The sequence below is a fragment of the Cupressus sempervirens genome, chromosome 2 (genome assembly GCF_028749045.1).
Source record: "Cupressus sempervirens isolate cs-2001-9-10 chromosome 2, ASM2874904v1, whole genome shotgun sequence".
Classification (NCBI taxonomy): domain Eukaryota; kingdom Viridiplantae; phylum Streptophyta; class Pinopsida; order Cupressales; family Cupressaceae; genus Cupressus; species Cupressus sempervirens.
The window spans coordinates 172,812,486-172,826,354 of record NC_143119.1 but is presented as its reverse complement, the minus strand read 5'-3'; positions in this window follow the sequence as shown (position 1 = coordinate 172,826,354).

Genomic DNA, 13,869 nt, shown 5'->3' with positions numbered 1-13,869 from the left:
GAATGAAGCAATTAAAGTGGTAAAAACCCAAGTAAAAAGGATTTAAATAATTATTACCCGCTATGGGCACACTCGACCTAGAATCATAATGACCATTTTTACTATCATTTCACAGTCATACACAACTTGTTTGTCTATTAGTATGAGGACCTTCATTAAAAATATCACATGTCCTTTTTCTCAAGACAAATAACACTAAATCTTGCTAAAGAAGATTTTTCAACTTTTTAAAAAAATCTCCGCCAAATTGAACACCACTTAGCAAACCCATCAAAATCCTTGCATAATAAATGATTTTACAACCACCTTTTGGGAATACACTCAAAATAATGATTACAAAACATGAAGTAACTTTTCTTAAAAAGTATTTGATTTCATAAAGTATTTATTTAATATCTCTTTTAAATAAATCTTGGATATGAGCTAGAAGCCGATCAATATTTTCCCAACTACATGTGTTAGTCATTGTGTACCTAATCAATGCTACTACATTTGCAGCCTCATTACCTTCATAGTACTTGTGATAGATAGCCACTTAGCAAAATCTTGAAGTAAAAATATGGGCATCCCTAATGACTTGGGAAATATTCTAGCTAAATTTAATTTTCCCTTTAGTTGTTTCAATAATAAGTTACAAGTCACCCTCCACCACCAGGTTTTGAATACCAATTAAACTAACATTCTTAAACCCAAAAAATAGACCCATAGCTTTAATAAATTTTCTAATATGTTCACCATAACTAATAACATTAGCCTTCACCAAATTACCATGGTCATTCCTAATAATGCCCAATGTAACTACATAACCATCCTTTATAGATCCATCAAATATAAGTTTGTACCAAGAGGAGGGGGTGGTTTCCACCTCACCCATTTTTTGGTCAATAGTTTGGAATTGTTGAATTTGGATACAAAATCCATTATTCTCCTTTTATTTGAAATAATACATTCTTGTCGTATTGCGGGATGGGGGGAATTTTCCACCTCTAGTGGGGGATGCATCCATGTACTAAGCTAGCAAACAATTAGATGGTGACCAAGGGAGAAGATGTATCCCTGAAAATGTGATTGTTTCTGTCCTTCCATATTTGTCAACACATATATGAGGCAGGAACTTCTGTAACATTCTAATGATTTATGTTTGCAAAACTTCTCATAGGCCACAAGGCTGAACCTAGACTTCTCTTCAATTCAAGACCTTAAAAAGTTGCACTGATTTTTCTGAATAGTGTCCCTAACTTTTCCAAATATTTTGGATAGAGATAAGAAATAAACAAGGATACCTAGGAAGGATTCTAGAAGGAGTTTTAACTTACCATCATTACTTAGAACTTTCATCTTCCAACTAGCCACATTTCATTGCATACGCTCCATAATTGAGTTCCAAAACTAGGTAGTGGCCTCTTTAATGGTAAGGGGTATTATCCAAGGTAGGTGTTTGGGAGGATAGCATGTTGATACTCCAATTCCCTTGTAGTTTTATCTTGTAGGCTTTTGTCCAAGTTGAAAAGAGTATGTCTTTCTCTTATGATAGTTTATATACTAAGCTAAAAATTTAGCATAGTCATCGAGGAGATTCTTAGCACAGAGATTCTCTTATAGAAGCAATCCAAAAGAGGGAGAACTATCATCCACAAAGTGTTGGATCACATCTAGGGGTCACCAACATAATATATTTTATTCATCCTTGTTCCATGATGCAAAGGAAGTTTCTTCTGAGCACCTCCATCATAATGATGAAAAAATAGGCGGAAAGGGGGTCCCCATGTCACAATTTCCTTGTAGACTAAGACAATTCTAATGGGGTTCCATTAAAGAGAACAAGAAATTGGACAGAATGGACAACCTTTTTAATCAAAATATAAATCTCTCCCCAAAACCCATCCTAGTTGAGATATCAAAAAGGAAGTCACATCTAGCTTTTTCATATGATTTCGATATATCAAGTTTCATTGGCATACTTGGATTCTTTCTGTTCTCCATAGAATGCATAAATTCATTGGAGGTGATAGCTTCATCCATGATTTGTCAACTAGGGACAATGTTATTCTGATATGGGTTACTAAACTTATCCCAAAAGGATTCTAGCCAATTCACAAGGATCTTGGATAGGATTTTATACACCATTTTGCAAAGGTTGATGGGCCTAAAATCCTCCATCCTAGTGGATTCACTGAATTTTGGAACTAGGAAAATTTATGTCTGGTTAAGATCCTTTAGGAATCTTTGTTTGTTTATGAAATCCCTCATGCCATAGGTGAGTTCATATTTGATTATTTCCCAAAACTCCTAGAAGAAAGTATTTGAGAATCCATCTAGACCTGGTGCTTTATAGGTAACCATAGAGAAAAAAAAACAACCTTAACCTCCTCAAATTCCACCTTACTAACTAGGCCATTATTCATATCTTGCTCCACCACCAGGGTGATTATTTTGAGCAGTTTCTCACTCTTATTGTGATCTTAAGGAAGCATAAGTTGATTGTAGATGTCATGGAAATAATTTGAAGCCTAGTTTCCCATGTCCTCCATTGTGAGCTCCTAATTTTGGTCATCCAACAATTTAATTATAGTGTTTCTTCTATTATTCTTAGAGGCGTGCTTGTGGAAGAATATTGTATTTCTATCCCCTTCCATGAGCCATTGAATACAAGATCATTGCTTCTAGAAGATCTCATCCTTCCTAACTACCTCCTTCCATTTACCTCTTACCTATGTTTCCTCATTGATAGATTCCTCATAGACCTCTCCACTAGAAAGTGCATTTTGGAAATCCTCAAGATTCTTTTCAATACCCTTCTCTGGTTAAAGATATCACAAAATATTGATTTTTTCAATCTACAAACTTCCCATTTAATGATTTTCAACTTATTTGTAATACTAAACATGGTTGTTCCTTCCACTCTTTTTTTCCCATGACTGCTTCATACATTCTCCAAATTGTGGATGTGAGTGCACATAATCTCATATCTATAAATTTAATATCCTTGAGGGTTGTGTTATGTTACAACTAAAATATTGATGAATACTATGTCATCTTCATCTATAGGTTCAACTACAAATGTCACTAGCATATCTATGTTTGGAATAAAAAAAATATGCAAGTATTTAGAATAACAACACAATTCACAAAACAAGAGAAATTATAACAAATTATAAAAAAGTTGGTTGTGTTTTATCATGTCCATTCACCTTTGTATATTAATATTAATAAACACGAAATTGAAAACTATCTTTTTTTACAAGTCAATATGATTTATGAAATACACACCTTGAGAATGATATCCTTAACATATTTTATATTTTCTTATAAAAGATAAGATATAGTAATTAGCATTTTAAATAATTATTTATTGGTAAAAGGTCAAATCCCTATAGATTATATAAAAATCTAAAAATTACAAAATCTTCATTCAAACAGACATTGGTAGGAAAGAACAAAGAAGAAAACCTCTGGTCTTACCCCGAGACAAAAGTCCTATAATATTATTACACAAAATAAAAGGGGCACACCCTGATTTACAAAATATATTGAATGGTAGAGCCTATTAACTAAGTTTAAAACCTTGATAATTTTGAATCTATATACAGATTTCTCTTTACATATTTGGGGACTTGGGGAGGAATTCCCTCCCTTACATTGAAAAGTCCATTTTACATGATTTCTTGATTTCAATTGGATGTCTAAAATTATTTAGGGCTCTGTTTCGAAAAAAGTAGCTAGCTATTAATGAGAGTTCATCCTTGCGGTCTACGTATTTCATTACAAGTTTAAAAAAATTTCCAAGTCACATGTAAAGTTAGCTAAAACCAACTGAAAACTAGTCTCCATTTTCAGACTTTAACCTTTTCTTTGTTATTTAAGATTATTTTACCCTATTGCAATCTGCTCTATAGATTCTAAAATATTGGTATGAATTTATTATCTTTCGAAATATTATATTGGCTCATTAAGATTGACATATTCACTAGTAGATAACATGATTTATTCTAGTCTTTGTCTTAACTTTATGAATGAGTTGAAGGCTTTGACTCCACTTTGAAATTTCTTGTTATAAGATTCAAAAAGTTAAGGAAATTTTAAGAGATCTTAACTATTTCTGGTAGCTAAGACTCTGAAAAGGGGACAAGAGAGACTTGACAAAGAGCAATGAATACCAAGACTAAGGCTAAAATAGTAAAGCAACAAGAGTAGGTCTAGGCTCAAAGCAGAAATCGAGAGATAAGAAGATTGTTAAGCAGGCAAGGACAAAAATACTGAGCACCCCTCAAAAGATAATAAGATTAGAAAAGAGATATAAACTGACCCGGATAAACAAAAGGATTACACTAACGAGAGGCTAAAGTAATCAACCCTTGGCACCAGAGAAAGAGGACAATTAGAACTTTCGGTAGTAATGAAGGCCATTTTGTTCTTGTATAACTTCAGGGAAAAAGTTTTGCTGACAAACACAAAGTGGTTTCTCTATTACGCCTCCATAAAAATAAGTTGATGACAGCTTAATGTAAATGATTTTGATTATCTAAATTGCTAAGTATAGAGGAAGACCTTCAATATGAGTCTCATCAAATGATAACAACTGTTTGTGGAGGTTAATGGCTTTCAACATCGTCAATCATTTCCTTCAATTTTTAAGAAAATTTACATCTTTATAACTCGTCTAACTTCGTTGCAAAATGCACCCAACAGATAATCAGCATACCAAATTGTTTGTTTGTAGTTACAGTCGGAGATAAAACTAGAGAGAGATCAATGGCCTTATATAGTCGATTTGTACTTCAGCTAACATTCTCCTGTGGCTGTGGCAAGCCAGCAAGAAAATGTAAGCACTTTTCCTTTGGTTCTTAATTTCAAATATTTTGAAAAAATATCGTGGGGACTTTTAGTCAATTATGAAGTCAGAAGAAAAAAAAAGCACAAATTCTCCTCTGTTTCTTAATTCCAAATATTTAGAATGTATGCATTTTGTTTGTAAAATTGGTAGATTTTTATTTTTCTGGGGGTCAATTATGTAGTTAACATGAAAAATTAGAAGTGTTCTTTTGTTTGTTAATTAATATGAAAAAAAAATAGTTTTAAGAATAATTTCTCTTATTTAACAAACATGAAACCTATTTTTATCTTCTATTATTTGTCGAATACATGGGACATATTAAGTACTAAATACTTGAAGGTACAAAAGCATGAAGGCATAATTGAAAGTGTTCTTATAAACTCCACTAGCAACCATGCTCTACCAAAGGTTTTCATGGATACTAATTATATTGCCATTTCATGTTAGTTTTCCAATTCTAAAACAAGACTAATTGAAGTATCTAATGTGAATTTCAAATCAGTTGAGCCGTCCACAATTTCAAGGGGAAATTGGCATTGAAAAAATGGGCACTTTAGATTGTTGAAAGAGAAAAAATTGAGGCAAATCTTCAATATTAGAGACAAATTCCTTGAGGTCTAGATCCTCATTGCCATTAAAGAATCTCAATGAAAATAACGAATAAATCCACTCCTACTAGAATGAGTGAACTACTTTGTTTGAGTCCTATCATAGTCCAATTTCCACAATGATAGTTGGAAATTAATTTCTCTAATTTGCATGAAATATCTTGTCGGAAGAATAATGGTTAATTTATAAGTCAAAACTAGTTTTCTAAAAATAGCTTTTGTATCAAGTTACATCAGCATTCTAGAGTCTAGAGTTTTTAATTTGTATATAAAATTGAATGATAAGTTATATAAATCTTTAATATTTTGAAGACGTCAATATATATTGAGTCATTTGTAATAAAGTCTTCATTTATAATCTATTGACTAGTTTATCCTTATCACCCTATCAACAAATGTGTATAATTATCCTAAAAAATTAGAATGTTTTATCTACTTTTTGATTTATTTGTGTTTTTCTTTCATTTTCTACATTTTTTATTACAACTTTTTGTCATGTTTACATGGTTAAATTTTTAAAATAGAAGAAGATTTAGATGCTGCAATAAAAGAAGAAAACCAAGGTTTATGAAGTTTTAATTTTCTTTAAAATTGAAGTCATTGTGTCTTGTCATGAGAAAGCTACCATAAAGATAAATCACATCCCCAAAAAAATTTCTCAGCCTAAATATAAATGAAGTTCCTCACCATGTGTGAACAAATGCCAAGTTTTGAAAAGGAATAGTCCAAGTTGAAAGGACAAAGAAAACCTTATTATCAATGTAGATGTCATCTCTAAAAAGGTCAAGCCAACTTTCATAAGATGGAGGTCAAAGAATCCAAAAGGAATATTTTTTACAAAGTGTCAATCCACATTAAAGAAAACATAAAACTAATCATAATAGGAGGGGGTTAAGTTCAAAGGAATTGCTTTGGGATTTTATATAACCTCATGATTAATTAACAACCTTGTTCAAAAGAATAGGGGATATAACTTGTAAGAATCTATGGTCAATGAGATTAGAAGATTGCTATCACTAAAGATAATGTTATTCCTATTTATTTTTTTGTTGTAGGAGGATTACATATCAAATCAAGTTTATTTTCAATAAATCAAATCCAAGTCTTATAAAAGGCTTGAAGGAGTGTTCCAAGCCAAGATTTTTCCATTTAAATTGAATATTCTCCATAATGCATCATGGTAGAAGAGTATCTAGCTAAAGTTGGAATAAAATATAATTATATTATATTATACGCACCATTCGCTGAAATTAAAGGGGGGATTGTTGGAAATTGATCCCTAGATTTTCATGAAGATTTCGGAAGAACAATAGTTAAGGCATAAGTTAGAACTAAATGTCCATAGAAATCATATTGAATTCATAATTCACATGTAGAATTGCATGATAAGTTTTAATAATATTTTATTTATTCAATTCCTTATGAATGAATGTATTGTAATTCATTTTTTTTCTATGGTCTTTTGATCAATTGATCCTTGATCACCTAGTCAAAAAGTGATTGTAATTATTTTAATAAAAGGAATGATTTATATTCTTTAGAGAAATTTATATGTTTATTTATTCTTCAAGCATAACTATAACCACTTTTATAATCATTTTAATTTTTTATTATGAATTATTCATCTTCTTTATTAGTGAGTAATTATAAACAAGTTAATTTTAGTGCTAGTGCATTACTAGTTCATCTTGAATTTAGTTTTCCTAAAATAAATTTGTATTGTCTTTTAAACTATTAGTTATAGTAACATGACATAAAACATTATAGAATAATAACCTTTTGGACCCTTTAATTATATTAAAAAATATTTACTTCTTTCGGTCTTTTAATGTGCTCACTTTTGAAGTTATTGGCTAATTTTTAGCCTATCCAATTTTTCATTCTCAAATTACTCTTCCCAAATTTCCAAGTTAATTAGTGAATGGTCATTTTATCAATGAATATTTTTCATTCTTATTAAGGATAAAAATAATATGTTCAAATGCTTTGTTGCTTAGATTTCTTATTATAGACACTTTTTTATACCTTGAAGAAGTTGGTTATATAATTTTTGTATGAATTGGGTTGAAGAAGAGCACAAAGTTGGGTCACAATTCTACATAATTAGACCTCTCAGAAATGGGTACCCAATTTTCTTAGAATCGGGTATCCAATTCTGAAATCTCACTTTGAGCACCGAATCCATGTTTCAAAAATTGGGCACCCAATTTTTAAAATGTAGCTCAGATACCTTAAGCTTTTTAGAATTGGGCACCTAATTTTGAACAAATTGGGCACCAAATTTTGAAAAAATTGGGTGGTTGATTCTAAAAATATCGGGTACCAATTTGAAAAACTACAAATCTCCCCCTTTTTGACATTTTTTGTGTCATTTTTATCATTTGCAAAATGTGAGCCCAATTTCAGAGCAATACGGGAGCCCGTTTTTGAAGTCTACTGACCTCCCTATTGCTATTTTCTAACATACTAGGTATTTTAATTTCTTTTGTACTATTTTGTTTAATTATTTTCAGTTTTACATAATAGTTTATTGTATCTGTTAATTTAAATAATTGTTTCATAGATGTTCATTTGAAAATTATTATTTTAGATGTTTTGAAATGTATTTAATATGTAAATTATAATGTTGAATGATTAGATAGATGAAAATTCATTATTTAAACATGTAATTACATTCAATATTTTATATTTATTTCAAATAAATAGTGATTAATTATAGATTAGTTTGTAAGCCATATAACAAAGAAAGTAAAACTAACTATATTCATAAGTCTGTAACCTCAACCTAACCATAATTGTACAATAAAACCCTAAACATAAAACTAAGTATTTAATCATGTAACACCCTACCAAAGGATCCAAACAAAAAATTTATTATTTAATGATTTTTCTTATTGTATTGTACTTTGTTTCATGGATAAAAAAGGGATGATGTAAACTATTTTATAATTGTATATTCTTTCAGCCTTCTATACCCTATGACATGTACAATGGATAACTGTGCATTATGAATTAATGCCAAGTGGCATTCAGAACAAATGTATATTATTTAAATGGATTGAAGTTGTAGTTATTCTTTCATGTGGATGTGTTATTTATTTTACTTCTAATATAATTACTTAAAAATGAAATGTGTCTCAACGTCTTTGGATGGTTAAGGAATGTAATCTATTATGTGTTTTATGTAAATTATTGTACATATTATTGCTTACTTAGTAAAACTTTAGGTTAGGGGTTTCTTGCTTCATGCAAGAGGAGTTATCCCTACAAGAGCATCAATTCTAGCTAGTGTAGGGATACAAGTGGTGGACAAAGGAACTAGTTCTAGAGTTTTGTAGATTTCAAATTTTTTTGGCTCGAAGGGGATTAAGGTAGCTGCCAGGGTTTCTACCTTGGCTCAGGTGCAAACTCCTCTTGCTTCCTCTTCCATAGCACCAACAATAACGCAACATTCTTGTAGTCCTCCTAGATGTGTGCAGATACTAGAGGTGAAATGTTAGGCTGTAAGTCTAGGTGGTTTTTCATCTGACTTCAACCATGTTTCTACCTTCTTACAGAATAGCTACTCCTCAAGAATATGATATGGAGGAGTTCTCATGAACTTCTTATTATAGAATGTTTGAGGTCTTATAGACTTCCCTAGAAAGTACTATGTTCAGGATGTCTATTGTAGGCTTGGTAATTTAGATTTTCTCTGTCTGCAAGAAGTTAAAATTTCTAGTTTCATGCTTTTTTGAGCATGCCACATAATTTGGCAAGATGGCATGATGTTTTCTTCCTAGTAAGAAGCTAATCGAGGTGGTGTAGTTACTCTCATGTCACATTGCCTTCATTCTGCTATTATTTCACATGATTTTGACCCCATGCATAGAATTATTTGGCTATTGAATTCCATTAACAATCATTCCTTTGGAGTCATTAATGTTTATGCTTCCAATGATGTTGTGGAAAGATCCCAAATGTGGGCCTGGTTGGTCGGCAACTTGCCTCTAGCTACTTGGGTTATGTGTGAGGACTTTAATATGGTTGAAGTGGCCTCTGACAAAGATGAAATTCTACCATTTCACTGGATAGCTAGGGAAAGACAAGCCTTTTATTACATGTGCAATAGATTTTTTATCCCAATACCAAGTGCTGCCAGGACAGTGGGGTTTGGCACACTTGGTCCAACTTTTGAGCTAGCTCTGGCTGCATATTAAAATTCCTTGATCGCGCTATGATCACTGTGCAATATTTTTTCTCTTTTTCTGAGGATCAAGATTTTCCTATCATTGCCCTACTAGTTGTGACATTATCTGACTACTACCTCATTTATTTTATCATTTCTTAGCAAACATCTATCCCAAAGGTGGCCAAGTCTCAGTTCTTCCTTGACACGTCTGTGCTGATGCATGCTTCCACCATTTCACACATCCTACATGTTTTGAACTTGGAGCCATGCCCGCATTCTCAAAGGGGATGGATTCAATGATGGAATGATGCCATTACTAGAACTACTCGGTTCCTACGCATTTATGGGCGACAATTGGCTATGTTCCATAAATGGTCATATGAAACCAACACACATGCCCTCAAAAAAGCCTCTAAGGCCCTCACCCTCAATCCCTTTTATGTGGACTTGCAAATTCATCTTGCCAAGCTTCACCATGACAAAAAAATTGCTGATAATTATGCTGTATGGGAAGCCCAAATCAAATCCTTTCTTCATTGGTTGGCGGTTGGTGACAAAGCCTCAAAGGAATTTTTTTAGGCTCCTAGTGCTCGTCATACCAATGTTGGGATTAAAAAACTCAAACAAGGAAATGTTGTTCTATCTAGTCTCCCTGCCATCCTGCAAGCATTTTTTCATTAGTATGAGAATGTGTTTGCTTCGTAGAGAAATTTAGTTGCTCAGGAGGAAGCTCTTAGAAAGTGTGCTTTTATTACTTGAAACTATCTAGCAGCTGACCAATGTGCTTTCTATGAGCAATTTCTTTCCCTCCAAGGCTTTAAAGAGGAAGTCTACTCCATGGTGGATGACAAGTTCCCTAGGTGTGATAGGTTTCCTTGTGAATTCTAAAAACACCTTTGGGAACATGTAGGTCCTGATCTGCACAAAGTTTATCTTGAAGCCTATCACTCTAAAAGCTTAGAAGCCATTATAAACATATAAAATTCATACCTAAAGCTAGTGATCCAAAGGACATTTGTAATTGGAGACCCATTGCCCTTCTAAATGTATCATATAAGATCATTGCCAAGGCACTCTCTCTCAAAATCAAGCACATGTTGCCCTTCATTGTGTGACCGGGGGAAATTGGATTCATCAAGTCAAGATATATTCTTGACAACATCATTGCTATCTAGGAGGGAATGGAATGCGCTCGCAAGTCCAATCAAAAGGCCATCTTTTTAAAGATAGATTTTTCTAAAGCCTATGATCACATTGAATGGCCCTTCATCTTTGCTATGCTCTAGGCTCTGGGTTTTGGCCCTAACTTCCTCTAGTTTGAGGAAATGCTCTTTGTGGATGCTAATTCTTGCATTACCATCAATAATTCACAATCAAAGGATTTTGGACCTCTTCATTCCATCAGAAAAGGTTGTCTGCTAGCTCCTACTCTTTATGTCCTTGCTGTGGAAGGTTTTGGATATTTACTTGCGCATTTTGTGTCCTCGAGACTGGTTCATGGCATTTCCTTGCTTGAATCATCCTCCCAATTAGTCAACAGATACTTTGCTAATGATTCTTTTCTCCCTCTTTTAGACCTAATGAAGAAAACATCAATAATGCTTTAAGTTTCCTGGACGCCTTTTGTCAAGCTCCTGGTTCTACCATTCAATGGCATAAAACACTTTGCTTCCATCGGTCCTTTTTGCTAGCTCCACCTTGGCTCGGCTAGTTTGAGTGGAAATGGGTTGCTCACAGAGAAATCTTCCATACTCTTGGCATTCCTTTTGCATTCTAGGCATCACTTGTGGAACTTTGGAATGATGTGCTGGCTAAGATTAGCAAAAAGCTCAACTACTAGATCACAAAGCCACTATCCCTCATAGGAAATTTCTAGATTTTCTCTAATATTCTTGTGGCCGCTCATATGTATTACTCCTCCTGTTGGGCTCCATGCAAAGCTTCTTACATGAAGTTGGAATGATTGTTCAGGGATTTTCTCTGGGCCTCTAGTTGTGATCACCATGGCTTTCACAGATTGGCTTGGGATTTCTATTATCTCCTAAAAGAGTCTGGTGGTATTGGATTGCTTTCCACTCAGAGACAAGGCTTTACTCTTTGTGCAAAATGGATTATTAGAGCTCTCTTAGGAGATGAAGCTTGGAAGATTCTAGTTTGGCATTGCATTTCTTTTGGCTTCCCTATCAAAGGGCCTACTTGGAAGGGGATTAGTTTCCCAACCCTTCTCATTATGTGTTAGCCCATGGTCATTCAGGGCTCCTTCGTCATCAAGAGCATTTGGAAATCCTGGAAGTCTTTTAAGCCTTGGCTTTGATGGGCTAGAAATTAATTTTGCAATGGACTTTCCTTGAATCAGCATAACATATGGTGGTCTCCCCTGTTTGCCATTCAGGGTACTCCCCTGGCCAAGACTCAAGGGGCCAATGCTCTGTATTTCTTCAAATGTGACATCAAAACTTCTAACAACCTCTATTCATGGGTCACCATTAGTTTTAGGACTTGGGAAGATATGCAAGTACAATAATACCTTGTCCATTCGGATCAGTAGACTTTTGACCTTTTGCTTTCTTCCATCCCTATTCACTTAGTTCATAAAGTGGGGATTCGGTCTGTTTGCCCTTGGTGGCTTGATTGGAGGTGGTGTCCTGCCACTCTTTTTTCTAATTAGAAGCCAAGTTTGGGTTACAAATGGCTTTCACCTCATCTTCCCATGGTGGATACACTAAACCACATATGGCATTTGCAATCTTCTCTTTCTCAATGGACAAAATGCTTTGACACTATATGGTACGCTATAACTAAACCCAAGATTGCACATTTTTCTTGGTGCTTGGCCTTCCAAGGTCTTCCCCTAGGACCTTGACTCAAACACATTGGAATTCCTAACCCTAGATACCCTTTTTACGGAGAGCCAAAGTCTTTCTTGCATATTTTTTGGTTCTACAAGTGTGCTTAGAATTATTGGCACTAGATTCATGTTTTTTCAAGCCATTCAGACATGAGTTTTGTCTTGGCATATGATTTTACTGGGTGACTCTCCTAGATTTTCTTAGAAGTTCACATAGATTCAACATACCTTCAGGCTAGAGATCATGTTTTCTCTATGAAAAGATAGGAATGTTATTTTTTTGACACACAATTTTTTGGATGTTAACATTTCTATGTATACTAAGGCATGCATTTGTAATAATGTAATTATGTAAATTTAGGTGCAAGATAATAAAGTTGCACTTAAAGTTGCCCACCTGTAGGAGTTTCTCAATCAATGGGGAAATGCTCCTTGTACTCTCGCTAGAGTTTGTCCTAATCCCTCGGCGAAGACCTCGATGCCCTACAGCTGCCATCCTCAGTGCCATTCCTTCGGCTACCACTCACACACCCCACGCTCCTAGGCTTCCCGCCACCACTCTCCCAGGAGTGCTGATGGTGGATGGAGGCACCACTTAGCTTCCCCACCCCATGGTGGTACTGGTTGGTCCCCAACTCCTCCTTCTATTTCTCATCATGTACACTCTGGGAAGTGGCCTCGCCTGGACCTGGCGATTTCTCCTCCACCACTAGAGGTTAAAGATGCAAAGGCTACCACTATTGCTACTACTATTGATGATGGCTAGACTATTCCTAGCCTGCCCCCCAATCCTAAAGATGATCCACCACCCTTGGTTGGCACTACTTTGGTAGCCTAAGGTTGCCTTATATGCTCTTTTTAAATGAATAGTTTTTTATTTCAGTTGCGGCTACATTTTTAGTTCATCTTCGGATGTCTAAACTCTTTCAAGGGGGTGATCTTGTATCCCCTGACCACTTTTTTGTGAATTTTAAACTGAGTATATTTTATTAATATTAAGGGTCACTATTCATCAAAAACTTTAGGTTAGTTCTTTGGATCCCTTGGTTGGGCATTACATAATGTGCTTCCTTACCTTAAAACCATATCTTTTTTAATAAAACTACACACTAACCATAAACATATTACATTAACCTTAATGTAAAATCACACTCTCGCCATAATTCTAACCTAACCCTAATAATGTTAATAAACGTAATCATAAATGTTAAAACCTAATTCTAATTGTAACTTCAAATCTCAAACCTAACACTTGATCTCTAGCCAAGTAACCATAACAATAGGTATAATGGAAAGTAATCTTGATCCTAAGTTTGAAAACTATATTTAATGATTTTAAATTTTTTTGAAGAAATATTATGGATAATATGAATAATATTATTTTGAGAAAATATGTTGTTAATAATTA